The sequence below is a fragment of the Entelurus aequoreus genome, linkage group LG22, assembly GCF_033978785.1.
Source record: "Entelurus aequoreus isolate RoL-2023_Sb linkage group LG22, RoL_Eaeq_v1.1, whole genome shotgun sequence".
In the NCBI taxonomy this organism is placed as follows: Eukaryota; Metazoa; Chordata; class Actinopteri; order Syngnathiformes; family Syngnathidae; genus Entelurus; species Entelurus aequoreus.
Genome location: NC_084752.1, coordinates 1,512,451 through 1,526,150, shown reverse-complemented (window position 1 = coordinate 1,526,150; position 13,700 = coordinate 1,512,451). Strand labels below are relative to the sequence as shown.

Genomic DNA, 13,700 nt, shown 5'->3' with positions numbered 1-13,700 from the left:
GACAAGTTGTTTATGGCAAACATTTCTTCCTAATGAGGCCGCTTTTTTGATTTAGCGCAGTCTGCACGTAAATGTGTACAATGTTAGTTACTGTGAAAAGGATCCATTAGCTAGTTTTTATATAAATATAAAATAAATATACATTTAATAAATATAATGCATGGCATTTATTTGGCCATTTTTGACAGGTAATCATAAATATGCTGTTTTGAAAGAACAGCCTCAATAGTGGGATTGTTTGGTTATGCTGCCACCCTGTGTTCATGGGGAGCACTGAAATAAAACCCCCCACTAAATACACAAATAATATTTAAAGGCCTACTGAAATGAATTTTTTTTATTTAAACGGGGATAGCAGATCTATTCTATGTGTCATACTTGATCATTTCGCGATATTGCCATATTTTTGCTGAAAGGATTTAGTATAGAACAACGACGATAAAGATTGCAACTTTTGGTATCTGATAAAAAAAAGGCTTGCACCTACCGGAAGTAGCGTGACGTAGTCAGTTGAACATATACGCAAAGTTCCCTATTGTTTACAATGATGGCCGCATGAAGTGAGAGAGATTCGGACCGAGAAAGCGACAATTTCCCCATTAATTTGAGCGAGGATGAAAGATTTGTGGATGAGTAAAGTGCAAGTGAAGGACTAGTGGGGAGTTGAAGCTATTCAGATAGGGAAGATGCTGTGAGAGCCGGGGGTGACCTGATATTCAGCTGGGAATGACTACAACAGTAAATAAACACAAGACATATATATACTCTATTAGCCACAACACAACCAGGCTTATATTTAATATGCCACAAATTAATCCTGCATAAAAACACCTGCGTGTTTGTTATGCTAGCTCCTAGCTCCTCTGCTAGCTCCATAGAACACGCCAATACAATTCAAACACCTGATCAACACACACAATCACTCAGCCCAAAAGACCGTTTACCTAACCCAAGGTTCATAAAGCTTATATATTTTTAAAAAGTTACGTACGTGACGCGCACATACGGTCAAGTTATCGAATGTTTAGCAGCCAAGGCTGCATACTCACGGTACCTGATATTCAGCTGGGAATGACTACAACAGTAAATAAACACAAGACATATATATACTCTATTAGCCACAACACAACCAGGCTTATATTTAATATGCCACAAATTAATCCTGCATAATAACACCTGCGTGTTTGTTATGCTAGCTCCTAGCTCCTCTGCTAGCTCCTAGCTCCATAGAACACGCCAATACAATTCAAACACCTGATCAACACACACAATCACTCAGCCCAAAAGACCGTTCACCTAACCCAAGGTTCATAAAGCTTATATATTTTTAAAAAGTTACGTACGTGACGCGCACGTCCGGTACGGTACGTGTTATGCTAGCTCCTAGCTCCTCTGCTAGCTCCTAGCTCCATAGAACACGCCAATACAATTCAAACACATGATCAACACACACAATCACTCAGCCCAAAAGACCGTTCACCTAACCCAAGGTTCATAAAGCTTATATATTTTAAAAAAGTTACGTACATACGCAAAAAAAAGCCAAAGCTGCATACTCACAGTAGCACGTCTGCGTCTTTGTCATCCAAATCAAAGTAATCCTGGTAAGAGTCTGTGTTGTCCCAGTTCCCTACAGGCGTCTGTGTATCCAAATCAAAAGTCCTCCTGGTTAGAGTCTTTGTTATCCGAGTTCTTCCATCTTGACTGCATCTTTCGGGAATGTAAACAAAGAAGCGCCGGCTGTGTACTGTTGTGGCTGACTACGTTCGAAAAATACGTCCATTTCGCACCGACAACTTTCTTCTTTGCTTGCTTGGCTTCCTTCTCCATAATGCAATGAACATGATTGAAACAGATTCACGAACACAGATGTCCAGAATACTGTGGAATTATGAAATGAATACAGAGCTTTTTCGTATCGGCTTCAATGTGGAAGGCATACCCGTGTTCGCCGGGCAACGTCACACGCATACGTCATCCTCAGAGGCGTTTCGAACCGGAAGTTTAGCGGCAAATTTAAAATGTCACTTTATAAGTTAACCCAGCCGTATTGGCATGTGTTATAATGTTAAGATTTCATCATTGATATATAAACTATCAGACTGCGTGGTCGGTAGTAGTGGGTTTCAGTAGGCCTTTAAATTCAGTGTTTCCCATAAAGTAATTTAATTGGGACAGGCCGCCAAAATTCAGTTTGCTTGGCCATTGAAACATTTGCTGTCCATTATTATTATTACTATTATTATTATAAACATATTATAATGGGACTGTCTGTATTGCTTGTTTTTCCAACTTCATACAGTAGATGTCATTGTAACCCTGTTTCTTAAAGTGGACCAGCACTTTTTTTTTTGCAATTTTGCCTATTATTCACAATCTATATGAGAGACAAGAAGACAGATGTATTTTTTAATGCATTTTAAATCTACCCTAATGTAAATAATAGTCCTCTTGCAATGGAGCGAATGTGAAGTCCTCTATTCCCCCCAATAAACCCTCTAAAAAACATCAAAAAAACGCCAACAATACTCTATTTACATTTTGTGACTTGAATATTAACCAAGTATTAGTGATATTGTTATTATAAGCGCTAACGCAGACAAACTATTTTGATGATCAGACGCCATGATCAGAGGGAGTGAACTATCTTATGCTGCTGTATTGACATTTTCTGGTGAGCTGCTTTATTGTCTTGGATCTTGTAGAAAGTTTATTGTACATCATAAATAATGCCCCTCACCTTGATAGTAGAAGGATGAGTAGCTAATACAACGGGTTGGTCAACTTTGGCATCCAATTTATACCCGGATATTGACACGAAAAGCCGCTTCATCTGCGCTTACTTCCACCCCTCCTTTTTTTTTTTTTGCGAGGATGATGAGTCATTCTTCATCGAAACGGGAATATATGAACATCCTAACAGTTGGCATCCCAGTGAGAGCAGACGTTGAAAAGTCCTGTCATACAGCAAGCACATACCATAGCGGACTTTATAATGCTTTGCAACGCAACTGTTCATTGGTATTGTGATATACATACAGTACAGGAGATCGACAGATATGTTTTTGTAGGGCCGACAACGATACTGATTATTAGTACTCAAGGAGGCCGATAACCAATATTTGGAGCCGATATTCATTTGCAGTAAAAGTTAGCTAAATATGAATATTATATGTCCGTAAACAGTTGGGCAAGGTTTTAAGTTATTCTTTTTGACATTTACAATATATATACAATAAATGATGCAGTGTTGACATTGGGACATAGAGTACATTGTGGACATTCGAGATTGTCTTTGCACGTTTGGTTTTGGTAAATACAATTATACAGACAGTATGCATAAACCGGTATATTATACTTATCTGTTTAAATGTCACCTCCTTTTAATGTGAGGAAAGTAATTATTTTGACAGTGGTTATATAATTTGATCGTACTGGTGTGAATGTACATGCAGAGGTAAGAGAGTGTGCAGGACCATCTTCCGTTTGAACTGGCAATGAGGTACAGTAATTGTGTCTGACAGGCCTTGATAATGATAAGACAACATGATCTAATCAGCTACTGAACCCTCTCCGCTTGTCTTTATTTCTCTCCTAATTGACCAAGCTGTGTCTCTCCTGAGCCCTCTGTAATTCGTTAATTATTCATCCATATATAATTCACATTCTTGGACCTGCAGTGTTAATTGAGTATTGGTGTGTGTGTTGCTTCAATTGTGGCTACTTGAAAAGGAATACGTTGGAACAAGGCCTTCCTTTGCAGTGTATGCTTTTTGTAAAACTATTTCAAGGGTTTGTATCATATACAGTACTATATGGACACTAACATACTTGCATTGAATTGTTAAATATAGTTAAAAGCTCATTGTGAGACACTTTAATTCAATATTTATGTAATTACTAGGGATAGGCATTTGACTCAATCCATCATGGACATTTTTTTTTAACCATTAAATAGTCGTTATATTTACTGATATTCACAGTAATGAGCTGATTGATATTGTTTAAGGGAAGTTGTGCCACAATGTAACTTTTCTGTGGTCGCAGCACAAATTCCTGTAGCTGAAGTCAAGTTGGCTTCTTTAGACAGCAAACTGGTTGAGACTGACTCAATAGCGCTGCTTTTCCTGGTGCAACCAAGTGCAGCCTGGTTTATTTTAAGACAAGCATCAAGCAATTATCACAGTACTATTACAATATCAACTATATTACAATACATTCATGTCCCCTTTGCTTATATACATTTGTGCGGTGGGGGTGGAGACAAATACATTCAAGACACTTTTATCATGTTTTTAGGAATCTAAAATGGATTTAGTTAGAATATTTAAATGTGTATGGAATAATTAGTGTTGCCTGCTAGTACTGAAGTATCACACAGGTGGCCAACAGAGGTCAGTATCCGATTACTAACTGGTTTGTGTGTTTACAGTTCTGCAGGTTACTATTCTGAAATAACATGCTTTCGTCATTTCACGAAACACTAGGAAGAGTAATCATTGAAGTCACACTGTTCAATGAATATGTTTTATTTAACCTTTGTACCTGCTGATACAAAATAATGATATTGGACCATGTAATCGAACTGAGCGCTAGAAATGTCAAAACATGCTGGAACCAAAAGTTTTTTCTGTAGCTCAAACACCGACACACTGTCAATCCCTCGGGCAATGCTTGTCTTCCAAGTGTTGCCTACTTGCCAAATCTCTTTAAAACATATCAGTTTATCAAAGCCCAGTCTTTAAAAAGTTTAGCTTGGTGCGTTCGGGGACATTTTTGAGTTCGTAAAGACAAGATCATACAAAAAAAAAAGTCTCTACGGTTGGTGCTTCTGCGGGGGGAATGTTTATGTGAAGCTGTTGACAAGGTTCATACAAGCCTCCCGCTGCTGTCTTTCATGCTGGTTTTGGGACCAGAGAGGACAGGCCAGCTGAGAGGAGTCAGTCTAGATGAGCTGCATGTATTTTTGTAGACATCGCTGTAGACTTTGCTTCATCTAAGAGCACATCAAAGCATCTTCTACCCTTCCCCACTACTGCTAAACCCTTCGCCTTATTACCAAAGTGCTCTAAATGCCTTTGGGGAGTCCACACGAGCTTAAAAAACACAAACAAAAAACAAACATGTTTGCTTTTATCTTTCAAATAACTATTTATGCTGGTACAAATAAGCATTCTGAGCGCGTTCTCTGACTGTGTCACACTGGTGGTGACGGAAAGACGCATGCTGAGTGAGGAGAACAAAAGTGCAGCGGACTCATTTGTTGGTCTGAGTCACAGTTGTCATAGACTGCCCTCAGAAATGTCAGACTCCTCATTTAGAAAGTGCCTTCCAAAAGCATGTAAGAGAAAATGTGATTAACAAATGGCTGGCACTATCCTGCTTCTGATTTATTTTTGATGGCACTCGTGTCAGCATTGAAGCGCAGGGAGTGGTTGTACACTCCAGTGGACTGTGCGGTCCAAGCTATCGAGTAAACAGGGCCTCTGCGAGTCAGCGGTACGCAAGTCTTCCCATCAGGATTTCCACTGCAACCCCCGCGGCGATACCAGTGAGTTCTGAAGCCAGAGATGGTGAATAATAGAACAAAGTGGCAATGAGTCTTCTGAGGGTCGGCTGTTCTTCAGCGTGCTTCCAGTCGCAGGGAGGCCAAAGGAATGTATGTGGTAAAACAGACTGGTAGCTTGTGTGTTCGTTAGGCCTAATTTATTCAGGAAATTTTAAATACAGTCAAGCAAATGAACAGAACAATCATAGACTCACAAGCCAACAGGGAAAAAGTTTACATATACTGTCTACTTCAGTGATTCTCAACTGGTTGGTTGTGACCCAAAAGTGGGTCTTGGTTGGGAACGAATCGAGTCTTTTATCAGCTCTTTTAAGTCACCGATAAGAACCGATTCGCTAAATTAAGACAGAGCAACCAAAAATGCTCAGGAAGTTTTTGTAGTTAATTTTTATTGCTTAGAACGCAAACCAGTAGTCTAAAATATTGAACATTTTGACAGTTTTTCTAATTTTATGAGGTACCAAATTTTTTTTCTTTAGTTTGCTGTAAACCCGGGGCCTCAAACTCAATTTACCGGTGGGCCGCTGGAAGTAGAGTAGGGGTGAGGTTGAGCAGCACAATGTATCACTACAGAATCAGGTTTTAACCACGAGACGACATTTGTTAACTACTTCTCCCAGCAGTGATAGTGACCCTAAGTGATGGTAGGCCTTAAGTCATTAGAAATGTAAAAGTGAATGTAAAAAATTATATTTTGACTCCGATTTCCCCAGGGGATAGACAGAGACACTTTCACTTTCTTACAGGAAGTTGCTTTCTGTGTTGCTGTTGCTATTTATGTATTTGCACCGTTAATAGTTAGTTTCCTTTTTTGTGGTATTCAAGCTTGTAATAACATATTTAAGTATTAGCAACCCAGGATGCAGACCGCAAATACATTAAACTATGAAGCCAAGTAGAGGGCAAATTATGGGCCAGCGGTCCTCAGATGATGCACGGGCCGCAAGTTTGAAATCCCTGCTGTACACCCTTGCGAGCGGATTGTAGTTATTAAGAAATACATTCTTGAAATAGTTCACTTTGTCTGTAGTGATGACCACTTTGGGTCGCCACTTTTAATTAAGGGGTAGTGGTGGGTCCCACAGCAAATCAAAATGAGAACCACTGATCTAATTTATTCCCCCTCATATGTTTTTGGTTGGAAAGAACATGGTCATTAAAATCCTGTGCAAAGTTTTTAAGAAATGTTAGCAAAGTTTGCTCAAAATCAATTGTTAAATCAATCAATCAAGCAAGAGCCTGAGCAGCACCATTAGAATAGAATAGAGTTTTATTGTCATTATTACAGTGAACCGGTTCAAAGAACAACGAAATTGGAGCAGATCCCCTAAGGTGTTTACACAATCATTTGGTAATATAAATAGTAAAAAAAGATAAAAAGGAAGATATGTATCTATATATATATTTATATATCCACACTCATGCACATATCCATACATATGCATATATATACATATACACATATAACATTATTGCACATTATAGTCCGAAAAAAATAAAAAGACATGACACATGAGGACATGACGGACACATTGTGCTCACTCAGTGCCTGTTTAATGCTACCATGGCTCTTGGATGAAAACTGTTTTTTAGTCTATTTGTGCCCGCTTTTAGCACCCTATAGCATCTGCCCGAGGGTAGCAGTTCTAGGTGGCAGTGCCCGGGGTGGGATGGGTCTTTCAGGATGCTCTGTGCTTTCCTGAGACAGCTGGAGCTGTACAGGTCAGCCAGGGAGGGGAGGGAGCATCCGATGATCTTTTGGGCGATCTTTACGACCCTCTGGAGCGCCGTTCTCTTTGCGGCCGTGCAGCTGCTGAACCACACGCAGATGCAGTAGGTCAGGATGCTCTCAATAGAGCACCGGTAGAAGGACACCAGCAGTTCCTGTGAGGGGTGGTTGTTCCTGAGTATTCTCAGGAAGTGCAGTCTCTGGTGTGCCTTCTTGATGGTAGCCGTGGTGTTGGTGCTCCAGGTTAGGTCGTCGTCCAGGTGGACTCCCAGGAAGCGGAAGTCGGAGACCCTCTCCACGCAGTCACCGCTGATGACCAGGGGCAGGATGTCCGTTTTTTTCCTCCTGAAGTCTATGACCAGTTCCTTGGTCTTGGAGGTGTTCAGGGCCAGGTTGTTTACTGTGCACCACTCCGACAGCTTCTCCACCTCGAACCCGATATGCAGTCTCGTCTCCCCCCGAGATGAGCCCCACTACGGTGGTGTCATCCGCAAATTTGATTACGGAGTTGCTGGAGTGGGCAGGTGTGCAGTCGTATGTGTAGAGGGAGTAGAGTAGGGGGCTCAGCACGCAGCCTTGTGGAGAGCCGGTGCTGAGGTATAGGCTCGATGACATGTGGCGGCCCAACTGCACCCTCTGGGGGCGGTTGGATAAGAAGTCCTTAATCCACATGCAGATGGAGTTCGATAGACCTAGGTCTGACAGTTTGGACACCAGTCTGTCAGGTATTATGGTGTTAAATGCCGAACTATAATCCACAAAAAGCAGCCGCACGTAGCTCCGCCCCGTCTCCAGGTGACCCAGAGAGGAGTGTAGGGCTGTGGCGATGGCGTCCTCTGTGGACCTGTTGGCTCTGTAGGCAAACTGGCGTGGGTCGATCTCGGGAGGGAGGACTGAGGGGATATGGGTCCGTACCAGCTTTTTGAAGCACTTCGTGGCTATAGGTGTAAGTGCAACTGGACAGTAGTCATTCAGGCAGCTGATGGAGTTCTTCTTCGGCACCGGCACCATTGTGATGAAGTAACAAGTAGCATGAAAGTAAACGGTGGAGACAAATGAGTTACTAACCACAGAGTGGGTTTAACACGTATGTTAGGATGGGGGAGGTCATTTTGCTATATTTAATATTCAAAACTAATACAATACATGTGTATATATTTTTTAAAGAAAAAAAAACAGCTTAAATGTCAGATTTGTGTAATTAGCATTAACATTTCAACTTTTTCTTGTTATATTACACATTTGCTCTTTTATTCCACTTTTTTGTAATAGTATTTATAGAAAGTGCCACAGGCCATTAAGAAAAAAGCTGTGGGCCACAAATGGCCCCGGTGCCACACTTTGGTCACACTTGGTTTCTAACAGGATTGATTAGCAGTGCTCAAGGCATGGTTCACAAAGAAGGAAGACTTGTGAGAACCCTGATCCCAACCCTATCAAACATCTTTGGGATTAACTAAATTATGAGTTAGGACCTCTCATGTCCAACATCAGTGACCTTCGACCTCACAAATTGTTTATTGTTTATTGAATGGATCCCCATTAGCTGACGCCAAGGCGACTGCTAGTCTTCCTGGGGTCCACAAATGCTCTTCTGGGTGCACAAAATAGACACACTCCGAAAGAAGGTCTTCACTGATAGTTGTTTATCCAATCCATTTGTACTCTACTGCTTGTCAACTTCAGTCCCAACACCACAGCATGTTTTTTTTCCTCAAGTGAAGTAATGCGCTCCATCAACCAAACATTGCTTGATAAACAAAAATAATTTTAATTGTCCTACCACAGCCATTATAGGATGACAAAGTCTGCATTCAGATGATCCGAACCCAGTCTCAAGCATCTTGGTGCTTTTTCTTGTTACTTGTGAAAAATTCACCACCTTCCACACCCCCCAAAGTCTCTTCTTTGCGGGACCAAGAACTGACATGCGGTAAATGGAGAACTATTCAAAGGCAGGCCGCCTTTCTCCCACAGGGGTTCCCCTCCCCTTTTTATCGTCTTACCACTGCTGAGAAATCAAAAGTCCTCGGACGTCACGTAAGCCGATTGAAGTTCCTCCCTCGCCTGCTCCGTAGTGGTCCCTTGCCCTGTCATGGCAAGCTTCATTAGAGCTGTCACTCAGCCAGGGCAATGCCGCAGGGTACCTTCAGGGTCCAATCGCTTTTGAAACCCCAGGAAAGGATTGTCAAATGTGTATATAAAATGATGCTTAAATGCAACATTGCTGAGCTTCATGCTTATCCCTCCTGTGATGATGCGGTTAATGCCTGACCTTACCGCTGCACGTTTGTTCTTTTTCTTGAGTATGAAATTAGCACTCTGGATGTGTATAGTAAGCATGTTATTTAAAAATCAACGACAGTGGGAAACTGGAACCAGGAGTTATTATTGTGCCTCATTTTAGCCAGAGTAGTGTAATTACAACAAGTCACATGATGCAATACAAATAAATGAGCCAGTGGGTGCTCTGCTGTCCAACAATCCCAAATCCTGGAACAATGAGATAGTATCCACAAAATCCCGGTACATGATTCAAATACAGGAGAAAACAAAACCCAAACAAAACAAAGCAAGCGTCTTTGAAGACCCAACAAATGCAACTGCCCGAGTTCCTTTCAACAATATACACAGCGCAATATTCTCAGTACCAGCATGTTATTGTTGTGTTCTTTTAAATATTTGGAGAGAAGGAGAAAAGATGAAAACAGACAGAACAATGGGACTTTAGCGCTGTTATGGCGTCGGTGCACCTCGCCCCACCGGTCCTTTGTAGTGTGCGTTATGTAGCGTCCACATCCCCCAGCCGGTCCTGGCTTGTCATGAGTCCAGGTGGGGTCTTAGTCTGTGACCCCACCCCACCCTAACCCCCAAGCATACACACACACACACACACACACATACATACAACCTCCTGTTTTGTACACCTGCTCCATCACTCACACACATCCATGCGCACACCTTCCCTCCAAGGCATTCACACACAAATAAGAGTGCAAATAAGTCAGTTCCAAATTAATTAATTTATGTATTTATTTATGTAAAGGCTCACATCTCCTAATTCACCTAACAAATAAAAACAAACAACAAAATGCAGACTCCACCTTTCAAATGAATTAAGGTCAATCTTGAAGAGGGGAAGCTAGCAAAAGACATTTGATGATGGTGCTTTGACGATAGACTCTGAAATCCATCATTTATCAATGCTGAAATTGTGTTGATTATTCTGTTAAGTGAGCAAAAGAACTGTCTAAATCTGTTTTGTGGATTCATTCTGTTTTCTCTTCTGGTGAATGTGTGTCAAATATTCTCTCTGGACTGATAAACTCCATGTAAATTAGCTCAAAAGTTTTAAATTAAGTTAGAATTTGAAAAACTTCCCTTACACTGATTAAAAGCAACATTTAAGACTGACAAGACATCAATTTCATTTAATCTCACACTCTCATCAAATTCATGAGAATAACCCAAACCTCTTTTATGCTAAATTTTTCCTTTTCTGTCATACCACAACCCACCACTGGGCTGTGCCAACTTGAACACAATTCTGGGAACACAACAAAGAAATAGAGTAATAAGGATTTAGCTCTCAGATATTTGGCTACGGCTACAGAGTGATGCCCCGGTTTTTGGAAAAAGTGATTATTAGGAGGGGTAATGTAGGCACCTTTTTATCAAGCAATCAAAGACAGGGAGCAACAACAACAAGGTCTGACCTATATTCGTCCTGCATGAGTGTCCCAAAGGAATGGCAGGTTACCCCCTTATGGCGCCATACAGAATGCAAAGAAGATCACCAATTTACTTTTGTAGATTTACCCCTCGCCAACTCTGTTAGTAAATTCAACAATTAAATGTTATATTCAAATCCCCCCTTCCTCTAACCCTTTTCCAGGAGGTAGCAAAACAGTGTGTCTATGGGCAGCATGTACAGGCTGTGTCTGGTGAAGATAATCCTCAATGATCTGGCCTAATCTGTCACAGATATGCAGCAGAAGCGTTGGGAATCTGTTTGGGGCGAATGGGTGAAGGGGGTAAAAACTGGATTACGGCAGTATGTCTGCATTAACTCACCGGCCTTATCTTTTCCAATGCACCCTTTAAAAACAGCCTCAGCATGTATGTGGGGGACTGGTACACAGCCCTAAGTAAGAGTCTCTGTCATGGAGAGGTGTCCACCTCGACTCCCCTCATTGGTAAGTGATGCACTTACCAATTATTGTGGGGAAAAAACAAGCTGGGATTGCAGATGACAGGCAAGGGACAAATACTATCTACAGGGTTTCCCACACATTCATTTATTTGTGGCGGCCCGCCACGAAAGAATTACGTCCGCCACAAATAAAATAAAAAATTTAAATTAAATTTTTTTTTTTTTTTGTCCTCCAGCTTCTCAGGAAAATCATATAGTTGATGTAGATGCCATACCGGCTGTTCGGATTTACTTTACAAAAGAGAAGTGTAGGATACTTCTCTTGTTGCCTTATTTGTATTTGACTTTATTAGAAACACAACATGTGTATATAACAAAGGGTGCAAAGTCTGCAGGCAGTAGGAAACACATGGTTAAGTGTAGGGAGTAAAACTGATGGCAGTCTAAAGTTCAAGATTTTTGGAGCTCTTTGTTCAGTGGATCAGATGTTTGATGAAGCTCTGTGTCTATCTACCACCACTACTGTTTTCTGTTTATTTGTTACTGACTGTGGCAGGACACCTCTGCCTCTGTTTCACTTTATGTTGCTGGTAAATAATATGCTTGTAGTAGTAGGCTAAAGTTAAATTATTTAGTATGCACTAATTAAAGGGGCAGAGCTTTGAGACATTTTAGCTTTTATATTTTATAAGATATATTTTTTGTAAGAACCACAATTAATAAATATATTTCAGTGAATAACTTATTGTTCAAATCTGTATTAAATATGTACATAAAGTGTTGTAATTATATTGTAAAATGGATGGATGGATGGATGGACGTTTAAAACAAAACTGTTATTATTAATTAGTAAGTATACATTTTTTTTAGCCTTTTTAGAGAAAATCAAACCATTGTAGTAAATTATGCAAATTACTTGATGATGTCATAACCACAGCCATAGCCACGCCCCCACCACCACAGGTATTTTGGCAGTTTATGGGAAACACTGATCTATATAGATGACATCCTAATATAATCAAGACTACTTCATACAATACGTTTATGAATCTGATGTCAAACATTAAAACAAAAACTGGCGTAAATCAAGTTTTGTTGCGGATGTAGCGGTTTTGTATGGTTAGTCACACCCTAAGCCGGGGGTCAGCAACCCGCGGCTCTAGAGTCGCATGCGGCTCTTTTTATTTAATTGTTTTATTAAAGTGACATAAAAAACACAAGATACACTTACAATTAGTGCACCAACCCAAAAACCCTCCCTCCCCCATTTACACTCATTCTCACTCAATCACACAAAAAGGTTGTTTTCTTCTGTTAATAATATCCTGGTTCCTACAATATATTTCGATACAGTCTGCAAGGGATACAGTCCGTGAAGTGCATGCGGCTCTTTAGCGTCGCCCTAGTGGCTCGCTGGACCTCTTTCAGAAATGTGTGAAAATGGAAAAAGATGAAAAAATATATATATTTTCTGTAGGAGAACAAACATGACACAACCCTTCCTAATTGTTATAAATCCCACTATTTATGTTATACATGCTTCACTGATGAGAGCATTTGTTTATTCATGCTGTGCGTGAATGCACAAAGGTTAGCTTTGTTGATTTAATTGATTTGCTGGAGTGCTAATCAGGCATATTTGGTCAATCCATGACTGCAAGCTAATCGATGCTAACATGCTTTTTAGGCTAGCTGTATGTACATATTGCATCTTTATGCCTAGTTTGTAGGTATATATGAGCTCATTTAATTTCCTTTACTTAGGTCCTCTCCGTAATTAATTTATATTTGCATGTCTCATGACTCTGTATGTAATATTGGCTGTATTTCTGATAGTTGTTTGTGTGCCATGTTGTTCCAGACCACAGCAAACGTTACCCAGCTTACAAAAAATTTAATAAATCCATTAGAAGAAGACAGCCTGCAGTTTCTTTAAACTTGGACACACACATCTATACCTTTGGCCATTCTGAACCAGTAATTTCCAGAAGTTATCTCATCCTGGGAGAATCCTATATTTTACTAATGATTTCCAATGTTGCAAAAATATGTAGAATAAAAATTAAAATACAAAATTTCTGTCAACGAAGATTTGTGTCAGCCTTTGATAGTAGGCTAATATAGCTAATATAGACACTTACATCATGTCCAGACAGATTTTTTTATTTTTATTTTTGGTCCAATATGGCTCTTTAATCATTTTGGGCTGCCGACCCCTGCCCTAAGCCATAGCCGAATGCAGTCCTTCT

The 13,700-nt window shown here is 40.3% G+C and overlaps 1 protein-coding gene across 3 annotated transcripts in view; it reads left to right on the top strand.

Annotated features, from left to right (window-relative positions):
• LOC133639505 (lymphoid enhancer-binding factor 1-like) overlaps positions 1 to 13,700 on the top strand; it is a 238,867-nt gene that overhangs the window by 11,376 nt on the left and 213,791 nt on the right. The gene's annotated exons all lie outside the window — the stretch shown is intronic.